Source organism: Hevea brasiliensis, chromosome 10, assembly GCF_030052815.1.
Source record: "Hevea brasiliensis isolate MT/VB/25A 57/8 chromosome 10, ASM3005281v1, whole genome shotgun sequence".
NCBI lineage: Eukaryota > Viridiplantae > Streptophyta > Magnoliopsida > Malpighiales > Euphorbiaceae > Hevea > Hevea brasiliensis.
In genome coordinates, this window is record NC_079502.1 from 75,246,117 (window position 1) to 75,263,084 (window position 16,968).

Consider the following 16,968-nt stretch of genomic DNA (forward strand, 5'->3'; position numbering starts at 1 on the left):
AAATCTTCTAATCAACCCAAATATCAAGTTTTTATTGAAGTGGCTTTGAGATTTATGGAGTAAACTAGGGTTTTTAGAGCTTGGAGTGGTCATCAATTGAGGAAAATGAAAAGGGAGAGAGAGAAGATGTGGCCGACCAAGTAAGGAGGAAGAAGGTTGCTTTTTATTTCATTTTAATTACTGTTTTCTCTTATAATATGTAGATAATTATCTAATTTACATTATTTAAATTATAATTTTAATTGTGTCATGCTTGAGTCATGCTTATGTCACAATAGTAATTAAAATTTAAAATTTTCATTTCTTTTCCTTTCATTTCCATACATTTCTTCATATTTTTAATTCCTTTTCAATATTTTAATTGACATTTAGGTCAACCGTCAACTCTTGGAGTGAATTGACTAAAATGCCCCTTATAGGGTTATAGTCCATCTTCTTCCATAATATCCGGTGAGTCCTTAGGTTTCGATTCCCTTATTGGTACTTATTCTCTTTTCATTTCTATGATTTTCACATTCCCAATAATTTCTAAATAATTCTTTCATTAAGGTCTCCATAAGTTCCCACACGAATATAGGATAGTAACTGATTTTACAGTCACTTCCTGTATCGGTCACCCATCACCGTGACCTAGGCTCATTTAACCTATTATTGCTTCATTACTCTTATTTTCATCCAACCTCCTTTGATCTTTATTAATTTTGTTTATGACTTCTTTATGTGGTTTAAGTATAGTTCTAAACATTCTAGCTGTCCGGACAGGCATTAGCCATCGAAACAATAATATGTACGGAACTACTTAGTATGAGGGTGTTACAGGATACATGGGGTAAGGGTTAAATAGTAGGAAGTAAGATGGGTAGGGTATGAAAGGAGCATACTGAGGGTAGCCCATAGACTTAGTGCTTCCAAAGCTTTCCTATTAAGGATCATTATACCCAAATCCATATTCCTGACCTTATGGAGGTGGAGACACAAAGACACAAATTCTGACTCATCCCTTCTTTTAGTATCTATCTTCTCTTCCTCTTCCCAAACTAGAAAAACTAGGGTCCTCATGTTGTTATTGAAAATCATGAGAACCCCTTTGTACGTCCATAGATATTCTGGGTGCACTAGATGTCTCCTTACTAACCTCAAAAGACCTTATAAGGCCTGTTGAGAATACTCCTACACCACTTCTACTTGTCTTCCCCTAGCATTGGGATTAGCAGGAAGTGTTCTGATACCCTTATTTTTGGGTGGTACACCGGTTATCCTTGCAGATCATCTTGAACCTCGCACTTTTTGAAAGCAAACATGAAGTGTTGACCATATATAGGGTTTATGTGAGATCACATTAACGCAAAAAATATCATAAAACATAATGTGAAATATAAACACAACATATAACATATAGGTACACAACCCTAATGAACATGTATTTTCCTAACTGTGTTAGCTGATAACTTTCTTTCTTTCATTATTATAACCTTTACTAGCATCTAGGTCCACTTATCCAAACTAGAGCTTTGATACCAACTTTGTAATGACCCAACTAGGGGCCATTACCAGTGTTAGAGATTGGGTCAGCTTAAGGCTATTGGAACTCGTAGCAAGCCTAAAAACCTATTGAAACAAATTCTCATTCCATATTACTAAAAATCCAAGCAACTTGCAAGTAGTTACACTTTAGCATTTCCATCATAGCATAAAACATTTTCTTTTAAAAATAGTTCAAAATTTTGAACCTTATCACATTTCTCACAAAATGCTAAAATGTAATTGATACTTCCGTTCATACGTACTATAAGAGAGTGTTTATGGATTTAGGCATGCATACAAACTATTCTTTTCCTTAAATATTACATATTAAAGTCCTTTGAAACCAAACATAGTATCTAACACTTCATATGTTTCATGTCCACTATATAAACTTAAGCATACAATGGAACTTTCTAAACCACTACCTCTTACTAGTTCTTCCTATAGGTAACTCTAATCCTACAATGCTTCACCTGGGGTTAAGGGAAAGGGGATACTTGGAGTAGCTTAGTGAGTAAACCAACCAAAACATTTATCATATTTTTCAATTCATACATATGCAATGCATCAGTCACATGAGTTTACACATCATAAATAATTCACATAAGATGGACTTATTACTAGTGATTTCCTATAACCAATTTTCCTGATTGATATAGATGCTCCTCTAGACTTCCTCTTAAATTCATAACATAACCAATGTGTCTGACTCATAAAGAAGCTCCTCGAGTATTCATCTATCATAAATAGTGAGCTACGGACTTATTAGGCCTCACCTGGTCTTACCACATAACATCATACATGATCATAATGTGTAATAAATCTGTATCATGGGGTAAACTAGTTGGCCATCCAACATCCATCGTGCATCAACAATAATTATGCACTAATGCAGCATATTCATATTCTAGATACATAAAACCTCATAATATCATGAAATGATGCATGTGAATGATCATGATTATCATTAATATTAATTAAAAAATTTGCATTCTTTAGATTAGTATGACTCACCTCTTGTGTCACACCTTACTCCTCTGTAAGGCATAACATGTTCTCGTAGAATACCTAATAAACTTCCGAACTTCACCTACTGATAACTCATTAAGTACCCTACAAGGGATTTTAAAACAATTTTCTTACTTTTGACAAGTGGTGAGCATTTCCTAATAGGTATTTAAAACATTTAATTGAAATTAAAAACTAGTTAAAACTTTTGGCCTATTTTATTTTTCTGCAAATTTTATAAAAATTTTGACAGAGTTCTGTCTGTATTTTGAGAAACCAGTTCTTCAAATACCTGTAAAAACACCTCTAAAAATGTTTTCTCAACAACTACTTTAATTTCACAATCAAACTCAATCCATTTCAACAACTCCATAATCATTTCAATCAATTTCTCAAGTTCAAAATTCAATAATCCTCAAAATATTAGTAATACATTTCATTCAAATTAAATAAAATAGTTCCACTCATATTTCATTAGAGACAAAACAATTTTTATATATATACATCATTACAAAATTTGCATCAAAGGAAATTCAAACTAAATTTTTATTACAAACTTCATACAAACTTTGTACAAGCTGCTCAAGACCCATTTATATGTCCATACTTTTATATGCAATACATACATCAAAAGAAATATTTACAATTATGGTATAAATTATACCCAATAACTTCAAGCTGAATGATCTTTAATCTTTAGCAGCTCAGTCTGCTGCTCCTCTAGTCTCTGTATCTGCGACAGCGATAGAAGCTATCGCTGAGTACTAGGACTCAGTGGTGCAAAACATACTAAAATAATCTTTATGCAAAATATAAATCACATTTATTCAAAAATTGACTAAACATGAGCATTAAACACAAAACATGAATTATTAGATTTTAATGCAAACTAAGTTCATTTCAAAGTATCAAAACACATTTCATAAAACCCACAGTTAGATCATGCCATTCGAAACAAATATAATCTCAATAGCCAGAGGCTAAAGAGAAATCAAATCACAAGGCTAGCTAGCTCAAATATATGAATATCCATTCACATCCTCTTCTACTGGCACACCTCAACACTTCTCCAGAGAAGGAATCAAAATTCGAAAATAATTACCTCACTAGTCATGCTAGTGAGGTGTTCAAATATATGGTCATGACACTGTGGCTTCAAAACTTATCTTAACAATTTGCTAAACATTGTCATTTCAAATATACATAATAACTTTCAACAATTTAGATCAAACATCATAAGAATGTCATAATCCAATATTTCACATTATTCAAAACAGTATGCAAAAGATGATTATAAAAAATATACGTTGTGCAAAAACCTCAAACGAGTCGCCTGTTGGCCTTGACTCGACTCCTCGGGTTCTATCTCGGTATTCTTTTCCACTGAAACACACAATTTCACAGTGTTTCAGTATCATAACTTGGCATAAATCCAAAAATAAATTTAACTTCACTTTTACCTAGCTCTATCGTGTTAAACTCGACGCTCTTGAAATTTTGTGTTTTGGGTTACTATTCACTACACTATTCAAGTCAAATTATTGACTTTCTAAGGCTTAATAGGTATGGGAATTCCAACTTCACCTACATACCACATTTTGGTCACTAAATTTGTTGGTTTTGGTCATTTTCTCAAAACTTAGGTTTTTTTTAGGCAAAATTGCCAAATTTTCAGTTTTGGTGTCTAAGGTTGCACTGTTCTATTGGCTGCTTTACTGTTGGAATTTGGAAAAACTTTCTTCATAGAAAATGTTTCCTATTGTCTTAAGTTTATTCTCCTTTTTGAATCACCCCAATTGGAGTTTTTTAGCTCAAGTTATAGCCAAAATACAGTTACTGTTCATGCTACAGAATTTGATTCTGCAGATTTATTGATCCAACTTCGTTCAGCAATTTGATCAAGTTAAGTCCATAATTTGGTCTAATTTTCTTCATATTAAATGTTCTACTATGTCTTAGGTTTCCATCAGTTCAAGAATCACCTAAATCAGAGTTTTCTAGAGAGAGTTATAGCCATTGAAACTTTACTATTCATATGGTAAATCTACAGTTCTGTAGGTTCAGGTCACCAACTTTCCTCAGAAATTTGAGTGTGTTAATGGCATAATTTGGGTTTGTATTCTTCATAAAAGTTTTAGGTCTATATCTCATCTAACCACTGGTAAAATTGCAGGTCATTTTGACCTTCCTAACTCGAGTTATGACTAAATGAACAAACACTATTCATTTGGTCAATTTGTGCAAAGGCAGACTGTGATTTCTCAACTTTGGTCAATTTGTTCACTAGGTTTTAGTCACTTTTTGGGCATACTTCCTGAATGAAAATTGTGTCATTTAGTGCCTATTTTTATTCCCAATTGGTCTCATACCAATTGGGCTTGTAAAATTCCATTTTTGGTCCCTCAAAGTTGACTTTTGGTCATAGTGCATACCCAATCCGAATTTGGCTTTGATTCAAACACTTCTAACACACTTAATTAGGTCACAAATGGCCATTTCTTTCCTTAAACTATGTCAAAGACATCATTTAGCACTTCTTCACATTTTTGGCCTCTAAACTCTAATGTTCAGAACCCTAATTCACCAACCTCATGCATTTAACTACCTTCAAAGCTTTTAATCCTAACCATTCAACTAACTAAAGTTTCTAAACCCATTCAAACCATTCAAATCATGTAAATCACCCTCCCCTTCATGCTAGCCGAATTTCAGCTTAGTCCCTCTACATGAAAATTTTTCATGTTTTATGCAATTAAAATCTTGTTTAACCACAATTTCATACTAAAAATTCAATTCAAATTCAAATTAAAAGAGGAAACTTACCTTAATTGAAGCTTTTTCAGTCTCTCTCAGATCTTCAAATTCTTTTAATTTCTTGCTCCAAATCTTCTTCTTGAGGGTCAATTTAATGGTTTCTATAATTATTCTCAAGGATTAGGGAGTGAAATCTAAAGTTTAAGAAGCTTAAATCTACGCTTTAATGGTGGAACAAAATAAGAAGAGAGGGAGAGGAGAGAGCTACGGGAATAAGAAAAAGAAGAAGTGAAAAAATCTTTTTGAATTTTTGTTTTTATGCCACATAATTGACTTGGTCAAAGATCAAATTAAATAGAATTTATTTTTAATGTCATGCATGATGTCATTTGGGTGATGTCATAATCCTATTTTCTTTTTTTTTTTTGTAATTATTTAGCTATTTGACTTGGTCAAAAAGGTTGGAAAATTAAAATTAATTTTGACATCTTATATGATGTCATCATCATGATGTAATAAGTCTCATTTTTATTCTTTTTCTTTTTCTTTAATTCTTCAATAGTTCTTTAATTTAATTCTTGATCCCGAAGTTTTCGTTTCTCTGATTTTATTTGACATTTAGGTTAGGAGTCAGCTCTCGAGGTCAATTGACCAAATTGCCCCTCGCCGGTTCATCCCGATTTGCAATTAATTCCATATTTCTTCTGGCTCCCTGACCCAGTTATTTGACTGGCTTAACAGTTCTTTTTCGTGATTTCCTCTTTTCCACTGTATTTATAAGGGTCCTAAGGACCGCGGCGTCATATTTTACGGTTCGAAATTTGAGTTTAAAATGACTTCGCAGTCGTTCCCGAGAAGGTCACCCATCGCTGTGACTCTCGGCTCGTTTAACTTCTTATGTTCTATTTTTCTTATTTATACTTAACTAATTGAACATTACTAATTATTTGTGTTTATGGCTTCTCTAATTGTCTTAGATGTGGTTCTAATCCCCTTAATTGTCCGGACCGACACCGGTCACCGGAATAGTGAAATATACCAGGCTATACAAATGAGGGTGTTACATCTTGAAGCCTATCAAACACCATCATCACGAAACGGTAACTAATCCATAATAATAGTTTTCCTGGTTCCTCACAATCGAATCTCTATAACTCTATACATATATCATACAACATATTATAAGTCTATAAGCTGTCTAAAAATAATTTTTAGAGCCTTAAAATAAAAAAAAAAGGAAATAAGGCAGGTAAAACCAACTTTGGCTCCCGAAGTAAGGAACTTCGGCTGCTAAAGTCTTAAATCTTAAATGCCCTTTTTGGGCAATAGCTACTCCAGCTACCGAAGTAGGGAACTTCAGCTGCCAAATTCCTGAACTTCAAAAACTCTTGAGAAGTAGCAGCTACTTCGACAGCCGAACCTCAAAATTTCTAGAATTTCCAAATTGAATTCTATGAAAGCTTACCCTCCCAAAACTCATCACTTATGCCCAATGCTCAAAAGGCTCAAAAAAAACCATATATTCATGCAATAAAATCAACAACTAACACTTATAGACTCACAATCTCAACATGTACCCATAAAAACCTTAAATCTTAAGAATTCTCAATTCATAGCAGCTTAAAACAAAAGAAACACATTTTAAAACTCTACTTAACAGACCTAAAACCATACTTTAAGCCAATAACATCAATTCATCACATGTAAGACTCAAAACAACAAAGAATTTCACTATGCAACTCCTTATCCCCTCACAAGCTCAAGGCATGGAAAAGATCATTTGTTTCTTCCAAAACTCCAAGTCAAAACTCAGTAGTCAACAACTTAATAAAACCATCTTACTCATATTTTTTCACATGCTTAACTACATCAAATCCCAAGAAAAACATGGCATGCATTCCACACTCTCTCTAAAAACCATGAGAAGAAGAGGCTTACTTTTCCTCGAAGCTTATCAATACCCCCCTAAAAACTTTAATTCACTCCTAGCTCCACACAAGGAATGAATTAACATAATTCTCTTATTTACAAGGAAGAGTATGTGAAGGAAATGGGTTTGCGTGCAATAGTGAAAGAAAAAGAATGTCAAACTAACATTTAAATTTATTTCTCGAAAACAAATTTAAAAGAATATTTAGACTCCTAGCCGTCAATGGGACTTTCTACTACTAAAAGCCTAGTTTTTAGTTATCAGAATCCACACTGCCTTGAAAAAAAACCTTCAATGGCAAAGGATCCTTCAGCTACTAAAAGTCCAACTTTCGACTACTAAAGTTTATACTGCCCAAAAACAGAACCTTATCTTCACTTTGCAAAAACAAACGAACAAACAACAAAACACATAGACTCTGTAACATAGCTCTTGCACACATACAAAACTTACTGCTATTTTCCCTATTTGTGAACCTTAGGTTCCACCAGAATTTCCCATCAATGCCAGGAATTTCGACATCGAAAAATAGTGGGTGCTACATTTTGATTCATTTTATTTTTAATTAAAAAATTCTCAAAAAAAATAATTTTGAACCTTTTTTTAATTAAAAAACAATAAAATGCTCATAAAAATGACATTTTTCTTATTTTACTTTTTTTAATTTAAAATTTATTAGATATGGAGCAATTGATGACATATTTAATACATATTGTGGAGTGTTATATATTAATTATATGCAGCTAATTTATATATTTCACATTTAAATTATAATATGTTTCATAATTGATTTAAATACTAATAATTTTATACAAAGCAATTGACAAAAAATGCAGTATATATTATAGTGCTATTTACTAATTAATTATATGGAGTTAAGCATACATAACATATTTAATTATGATCTATTTCATAATTAATTTAAGTACTAATTGAATTATAAAAAGTATATTTATAAAAAATCTATTACATATTATAGTTCTATGTACTAATTATCTAAGGTATATATAGCATATTTTATTATAATATGTTTCATAATTGATTTAAGTACTAATTGAATCATAAAGAACAACTGATGGAATATCTAGCACATATTATAGTACAGTGTACTAATTATATAGAGTTAATGCTTATGTAGCACATATAATTATAATATGTTTTATATAATTGATTTAAGTACTAATAATCTTATAAGAAACAATTTGATTAAAGATGTAGCCAAGGGTGTAAATGAACTAAGCCAAGCTCGAACTTTGTTCAATTAGAAAATGAGCTGAATATCAATAAGTTCAAACTCAGCAAGTTTTTATTGAACTGAGTCTTAAGTAGTGAACTCATTTACAAGTGTAATATACAAATTAAATGAAGCAAATGTGCTAATTAAATTGATTTAAGTGTTAATTGAATTATAAAGAGTAATTGATGAAAGATCTAACATATATTGTAGTGCAAAGTACTAATTAATTGAAGCAAATTTATGCATAACTATTAACTAATATAATTGTAAGATATGGTTCAATTGATAAATGTAGAGCCATATAATATTTAATTGAATTAAATATGATTCATAATTTATGAATGCAATATATGCTTCAATTTATAAATATCATATACTATTTAATTTCAAATTGAATTACAATAAGTAATTCTATATAAAATTAGCATATAATAAAGTGCAATGTACTAATTACACAAAGCTAATATATGATAACTAAAATAATAATAAGTTATGATTTTTTTCCAAAGGTAGAATTCATTAAAAGCTTTAAATGGCTAAGCAAGAGATTACATAATTAGTTTGGGTTAAAGGATTACAAACAGAAGAATATCATGCAGACACTTCTTTGTAATTTTAGGAGCTGCTGAATTCATTATCCTATTAACATGAGAGAAAGAACAATAGGAAAAAAATGTGGATAAATGAAGCACATCTAAAATAATTCCTTTGATGGAAAAATGGCTAGGAGCTCCTTGAAGAGATTGAATAACTAGTAATGTAACACCCTCCCGGTAACTACTTTGTACATCCTACTGTTTCGGTGACCGGTGTCGGTCCGGACAGCTAGAATGTCCGGAAAAATATTTAAATTAAAGTCAGGAACCATAATTAACTCAAATATTAATAAGAAAAATTTTGTAAAAATTTTAGGAATAAAATACAACCGAGTTAAACGAGCCGGTGCCCAAGCGATGGGTAACCAGAGGGAAGTTACGGTTCTCGCAACGAGGAGCCCTAGACCCGGGAGAAAAATTATAAAATAATTTTTGGGACTCCAGAGAAGGGTTATTGAGGTTCCCATGGCATTAGAATGCCAAGAAAATACCTAGAAAAATTTTTCAATCGGTACAGACAATTTTGACCCGTTAAGCCAAACGGAGGACATTTTGGTCATTTCGCCTTCAGAGGTGATTTTTGGCCGACTTTTCTAGTTGAGTAAATAATTAATATGACATAAAATATGAATAAACATTACTAGAAATTAAATTGAAATTGAGTAGTGGAGGAAAGAAAAGAAATTGAGGAAAAAGGGCTATTTATGACATCATGGTGATGTCATTTATAATTACCAACCAATCACAATTAAGCCCTTATTTGAATAACTAATAAAGAGACAAATTGAAGACTAAATTCATCAAAGATCCAGCAGCCATCTCCTTCCCCAAAACCAGCCAAAAACGTAGAGAGAGAAAAGAGAGGGTTTCCACCATAGTTCAAGCTTCCAAGCTTTGAAACCTTGCTTATCTTGCACCAAAAACCCTAGATCCCTTCAATAAAAATTACCCCCACACCTTGTTGGAGTGTTTGGCAGCCAAGAAAAGCCAAGAAAGTGAAGGAATTGCTTGGGAAAAATCTACCCTAATCAAGGTTAGTGCATTAGAAATCATGCCCAAAAGACCAAATCAAGAGGACCGAAACTTGGCCCCAATCCGGACACCCTGCAACTGATTCTGCAGAATTGACCAAATGAACAGTAACTGTTCATTTGGCCATAACTCACTCTAGATATGGTCAATTGACCTGAAATTTTTACAGCAACAAGCTAAGACATAGAAAAACAACTTTCATGAAGAAACCTACCCCAAATTATGGCGAGAACCTAACCCAAATGGCAATGGCAGTCACTGTTCATGTTACTGTAGATATGGTAATTTCTGCAGATTGGCAATCCGGCCAGCTTGGGTTTTTGAGCCATATCTGGAGCTAAAAAACTCCAAATGGAGTGATTCAAAAAATGAAATTCAACTAGACAAAATAAGGAACAACTTTCATGTTTTACATTTCTTCAAATTTCCACAGTAACAGTGTCCAATGGAATAGTGAAGTTGACTCACAAAAACTGAAAATTATGCTTGTGTTGGTTTACACTTTGAAATGGTATTAACACTTAATGCCAACAAGTTTTAAACACAAAATGTGGTATGTTGGGAGTGCCAAAGTCAATGTACATATTTTCTATCCAAAAGTCAACATTTTTGTTGACCAATGAGGTGAATAGTAACACCAAAACATGAAATTCACAAATTGAAGAATTTAAAAGTTTCAAATGCCTTAGTATACCTAACAAGATTGGTTTGGATAGTTTGGCATGCCAATAGGGTCCAGTTAGCAGTACTGCACATGGCAATATGCCATTCCGTGATTTCATGGCTTTTAGCCATTCTGACTTTGTATTGAGACTTGGCCTTGTGCTCGATATTATTTACACTTGTTAGCCGCTCATTGCACACCGGAGATGCATATGTGACCGATGGTGTGACGGCCCGAGGTGCTAGGTACCCGGTGCGGTTACCCGTTATCCATCCGATTGCGTCTAGTGTAGGTTACTTGGGGCAACCAAATGGATAAAAGTGAACAACGTTAACGAAATAATGGATATACCAATACCAAACAAAGAAAGCATACACATTCTATACACATTCATTTTCTTGCTATTTTCTTCTATTATATTATTGCACCACTAAGCATTATTGCTTAGCACATTGCTTTTGCCACGCGTAGGTACTGGAGACCCCGATCGTGAGCCCAGTAGACCACAGACTGGGTGAGTCCATCCGGCAGTTCTGCTCAGTGTCCGTGTCACCTCAACTTCTGCTGTGCATTGGTAGGACACTAGGTGTCATTTTGACATTTTGTAACTTAATTTTGATTTTCTTCATATGTAATTAAACTTGTGTAATGTATATTGATGTATATGTAAATTATGAAAATTGTGTTTGTTAATGGAAAAGTAAATGTTTACTTGTGATTTATATGTGAACATCACATGTGAATGATGAATGAGAATAGAAATTGAAATGTTGAAATCTTGATATTGAGTTTTGTGTTGATATTGGAGTTGAGAATGAATGAATTTGTTTATTGGAAGTGTTTTTAACAGGTTCCGAAGAACTGTTTTCTCCATTTTTAGCCGGTATTTTGCCGAATTTTCTATAAAATTTTCGGAACCTCAAATAAATTATGAATTCAATAAATGACTTAAATGAGTTATATTTTACAAGTTATATTCAAAATTACGATGAAAATTAATTAAGGTATATTAGAGTGTGCCGGTACACCGTGTGGCATTACTTACTCGGGTATACAGTACACGGGTAAGGGGTGTCACATTTAGTGGTATCAGAGCACGGTTTAGGCATTTCTGGTCCTAGATTGAGTCCATACCATGCATTGCATTTGTAAGAGTCGAGGTGACACTAATGCAGATCTGTTTGTTTTTGTTATTTTGAATAGGATATGGACCCTTTATCACAGAGAGCTGTTGAGGAGGAAGTGGAGAGTCATGCTCCACCTGCAGCAGCTGAGACTGGGGGCATGAGAGAATCTGCTCCGCCAGCTCAAGCAGAGCTCGCCACTCCACAGCCATGTTTCAAAGAAATGGCCGACTTCTTTAGACAAATGGCCGAGTAATGCCAAGACCACCACCACCACCACCTCCACAGAGAAATCACACTGGAAAGGCTAAGGAAGTTTGGAGTGGACTTCTATGGCAAGAGAGAAGATGACTCATTGCAGTAGAGAATTGGTTGAATGTAAGGCAGAGTACTAAAACAACTTCACCTGTACTCGAGCAAAACACGAAGTCGCCATCTCTTTACTGCAAGATGATGCATATGAGTGGTGGGACACCGTGTCCAGTGAAGTGCAGATAGAAGCTGTAACTTGGGACTTCTTTCTTTCATAATTTAAGAAGAAATATGTGGGTACTGTATATCTGGAAGAAAGAAGAAGAGAGTTTATTAACCTGAGGCAGAGACAGCTGTCAGTGGCCAAATATGAGAAGGAGTTTGTTCGATTAAGCCATTACAGAAGGGAGATAGTCCCTAATGAAGCTGAAAGGTGCAAGAGATTTAAAGAGGGACTAAATGACAACATCAAGATCCAGCTCACTGCCTTGGGAATCACAGAATTTACCAAGTTAGTGGAAGCGGCAATAAAGGTGGAAAAAGTAAGAATCAGTGAGCAAACCAGAAGGGAAAGACAGCAGAAGAGGGGACCGGGTCAGTCCAGCTCATCTCCTACATTTGGGAAGAAGTTCAAGGGTTCTCCTGCACAGAGTTCAGCTCACCACGTGGTCGTGGTCACCTCAAGGGCCCGAGCCACGCTTACCTAGGAGAGGTCAGTCCACACCATCGGTGGGCAGCTCTCCAGGGATGGGGTTCAGGGGACTAGCCCCAACATCTTCTGCATGTCCGCATTGCCTGAAATGGCACAAGGGGGAATGTTGGAGAGTAACTGGTGCCTGCTTGAGGTGTGGGTCAACAGAGCATCAGTTGAAGAACTGTCCACGCAGAACTACTACAGCTGCTCCAACACAAGCGCATGCACTGCTCCTGCACCACCAAGGGGTAGAAGGTCTGGTAAATCCGAAGCTGTGGGACCATCTCAAAGGCCTGCATCTGAGCCAGCAGAGAGGCCAGATAACAGACCACCTGCCAAAAATTATGCCTTGAGAGCTCAGGAGGAGCAAGATGCCCCGGACGTCATCAAAGGTACGTTCTCCCTCTACACTACACCTGTGCATGCATTGGTGGATCCAGGATCCACTCATTCCTACATTTGCATCAACCTACCCGTAGAAAGGGGGATACTAGTAGGGGAGAGTGACCAAGACATTCTGGTTACTAATCCATTGGGCCACAGTGTGGTAGTGAACAAGATATACAAAGGTTGCCCGTTGAGGATTCAGGGGTATGAATTCTTGGCAGACCTGATTGAGTTGCCTTTCCATGAGTTTGACGTGATTTTGGGAATGGACTGGTTGTCACATCATCAGGCAATAGTTGATTGCAAATTGAAGAGAATTTCTCTGAAAACTCATGAGGGTAATGAGATTATAGTTGTGGGTGAAAGGACAAATTTCTTGTCCAATGTCATCTCAGCCACAGTTGCAAGAAGAATGATGAGAAAAGGTTGTGAAGCCTACCTAGCACATGTGGTAGATACTAGGCAGGCTAAGCCAAACCTGAGTGACATACCCACAGTAAGAGACTTCCCAGAGGTATTTCCTAAAGAGTTGCCTGGTTTGCCACCAGAAAGGGAAGTCGAATTTGCTATTGAGACACTGCCGGGTACAGCACCCATTTCCATTGCTCCTTATAGGATGGCACCCACTGAATTGAGGGAGTTGAAAACTCAGTTGCAAGAGTTGCTTGATAAGGGGTTCATACGCCCCAGTGTGTCACCATGGGGAGCTCCAGTGCTGTTTGTGAAAAAGAAGGATGGGACTTTGAGGCTATGCATCGATTACCGGCAGTTGAATAAAGTGACTGTGAAGAATAAATATCCGTTGCCTAGAATTGATGATCTGTTTGATCAGTTGAAGGGAGCAGGAGTGTTTTCCAAGATTGATCTCAGATCAGGATATCATCAGTTGAGGGTGAAGGATGCAGATGTGCCAAAGACTGCATTCAGGACCCGATATGGGCATTATGAGTTCCTAGTGATGCCCTTTGGCTTAACAAATGCACCAGCGGCATTCATGGACCTTATGAACCGTATCTTCCATCCACACTTAGATCGGTTCGTAGTGGTCTTTATTGATGATATTTTGGTGTATTCCAAGACCAGGGAAGAACATGATGAGCATTTGAGGATTGTTCTGCAAACCCTGAGAGAAAAGAAGCTGTATGCTAAGCTGTCCAAGTGTGACTTTTGGCTGAATGAGATAGCATTCCTTGGACACATAGTGTCAGCTGATGGGATTAGGGTGGATCCCAAGAAAATAGAAGCAGTGATGGAATGGAAGCCTCCCAGGAATACAACTGAGGTCAGAAGCTTTTTGGGGCTAGCTGGGTATTACAGGAGATTTGTGAAGGGATTTTCCCTAATAGCTGCTCCAATGACCAAGTTGTTACACAAGAATGTCAAATTTGACTGGAATGACAAGTGTCAGACCAGTTTTGAGAAGTTGAAGGCTATGTTGACAGAGGCACCCGTATTAACACAACCAGTGTCAGGAAAGGACTTCGTGGTCTACAGTGATGCCTCTCATAATGGGTTAGGGTGTGTATTGATGCAAGAGGGGAAGGTGGTCGCCTATGCTTCCAGGCAGTTAAGGCCACATGAACAGAACTACCCTACCCATGATCTAGAGCTTGCAGCAATTATCTTCGCACTGAAGATATGGAGGCATTACTTGTATGGTGAAAAATGCTACATTTACACAGACCACAAAAGCCTAAAATACTTGCCAACCCAGAAGGAGCTCAACCTTAAACAGAGGCGATGGATTGAGTTCCTGAAGGATTATGACTGTGTAATTGACTACCATCCTGGGAAGGCAAATGTAGTTGCTGATGCTTTAAGCAGAAAATCCATGACAGCTTTGAGATCATTGAATGCCCTTCTAACTTTGATTCGAGATGGAACTATTTTGGCTGAGTTGCAAGTGAGGCCAAACCTGCTACAGCAGATTTTAGATGGGCAAAAGGCAGATGGAAAGTTAACGGCCATTATGAGAAAAATCCCAGAAGGAAAAGCAACTGACTATGAGGTAAAAGCAGATGGGTGTCTGTATTACAAAGGAAGACTGTGTGTACCAGAAGATGGGGAATTGAAGGCCAGTATTCTGAAAGAGGCGCACACTAGTGTATATGCTATGCACCCAGGAAGTACAAAGATGTATCATGACCTGAAGCTTCAGTATTGGTGGCCTGGTATGAAGAGAGACATAGCTGACTATGTGACTAAATGCTTGACATGTCAGCAAGTCAAGGCAGAACATCAAGTTCCATCAGGTTTGCTACAGCCTATACGCATACCTGAATGGAAATGGGATTGGGTCACCATGGATTTTGTAAGTGGTCTACCTCTCACCCGGAAGAAACATGATGCAGCATGGGTGATAGTTGATAGATTGACAAAGTCAGCACACTTTCTGCCAGTTAGGATTGACTACTCACTAGAGAGGTTAGCAGAATTGTATATTAGTGAGATAGTTAGACTGCATGGAATTCCACTTTCCATCATATCTGATCGAGACCCAAGGTTTACATCGAGATTTTGGAAGAAGTTGCATGAGTCCTTGGGTACACAACTCCATTTCAAAGATGACTTTCCATCCTCGACGGATGGGCAATCGTAAAGAGTAATCCAGGTAAACAATTGAAACCAATGAAATTGATACAAATATTGAATTGAAATGATAACAATAACGTGAAATACTTGTCAGGTCCTTGAGGATATGCTGAGGAGTTGTGTCATTGAGTTTGAGGGAAGTTGGGATAGATACCTCCCATCGCGTAATTTGCATACAACAATAGCTACCAAGCTAGTATCCAAATGGCCCGTATGAAGCGTATGGGAGAAAATGTAGAACTCAGGTGTCTTTGGACTGAATTGGGCGAACAAGCGGTAGGGCTGACACAGTGAAACAGCCGAGGAAAAGGTGAAATCAATCAAAGCCAACTTAAAGGTTGCCTCAGACAGACAGAAATCTTATGCCGACCTGAAGAGGAAAGAAATAGAATATGGGGTTGGCGATAAAGTGTTCCTCAAGGTGTCACCATGGAAGAAGGTATTGAGGTTTGGAAGGAAAGATAAGTTAAGCCCTAGGTTCATTGGCCCATATGAAGTCATTGAACGTGTGGGTCCAGTGGCCTATAGGCTAGCTTTACCACCAGAGCTGGACAAGATCCACAATGTGTTCCACGTATCCATGCTTAGAAGATATCGCTCAGACCCTTCACATGTCATCTCCAGAGAAGAAATTGAAATACAACCGGATTTGACATATGAAGAAGAACCTCTACGAATCCTAGCTCGGGAAGTGAAAGAGTTGAGAAACAAGCAAATTCCATTAGTGAAAGTGCTTTGGAGGCACCACAACACCAAGGAGGCAACTTGGGAAAGTGAAGAGACGATGAGGCAACAGTTCCCTCAACTGTTTGCATGAGGTAAATTTCGAGGACGAAATTTAAATTAGAGGGGAAGAGTTGAACACCCTCCTGGTAACTACTCCATACATCCTACTGTTCCGGTGACAGGTGTCGGTCCGGACAGCTAGAATGTCCGGAAAAATATTTAAATTAAAGTCAGGAACCATAATTAACTCAAATATTAATAAGAAAAATTTTGTAAAAATTTTAGGAATAAAATACAACCGAGTTAAACGAGCCGGTGCCCAAGCGATGGGTAACCAGAGGGAAGTTGCGGTTCTCGCAACGAGGAGCCCTAGACCCAGGAGAAAAATTATAAAATAATTTTTGGGACTCTAGAGAAGGGTTATTGAGGTTCCCATGGCATTAGAATG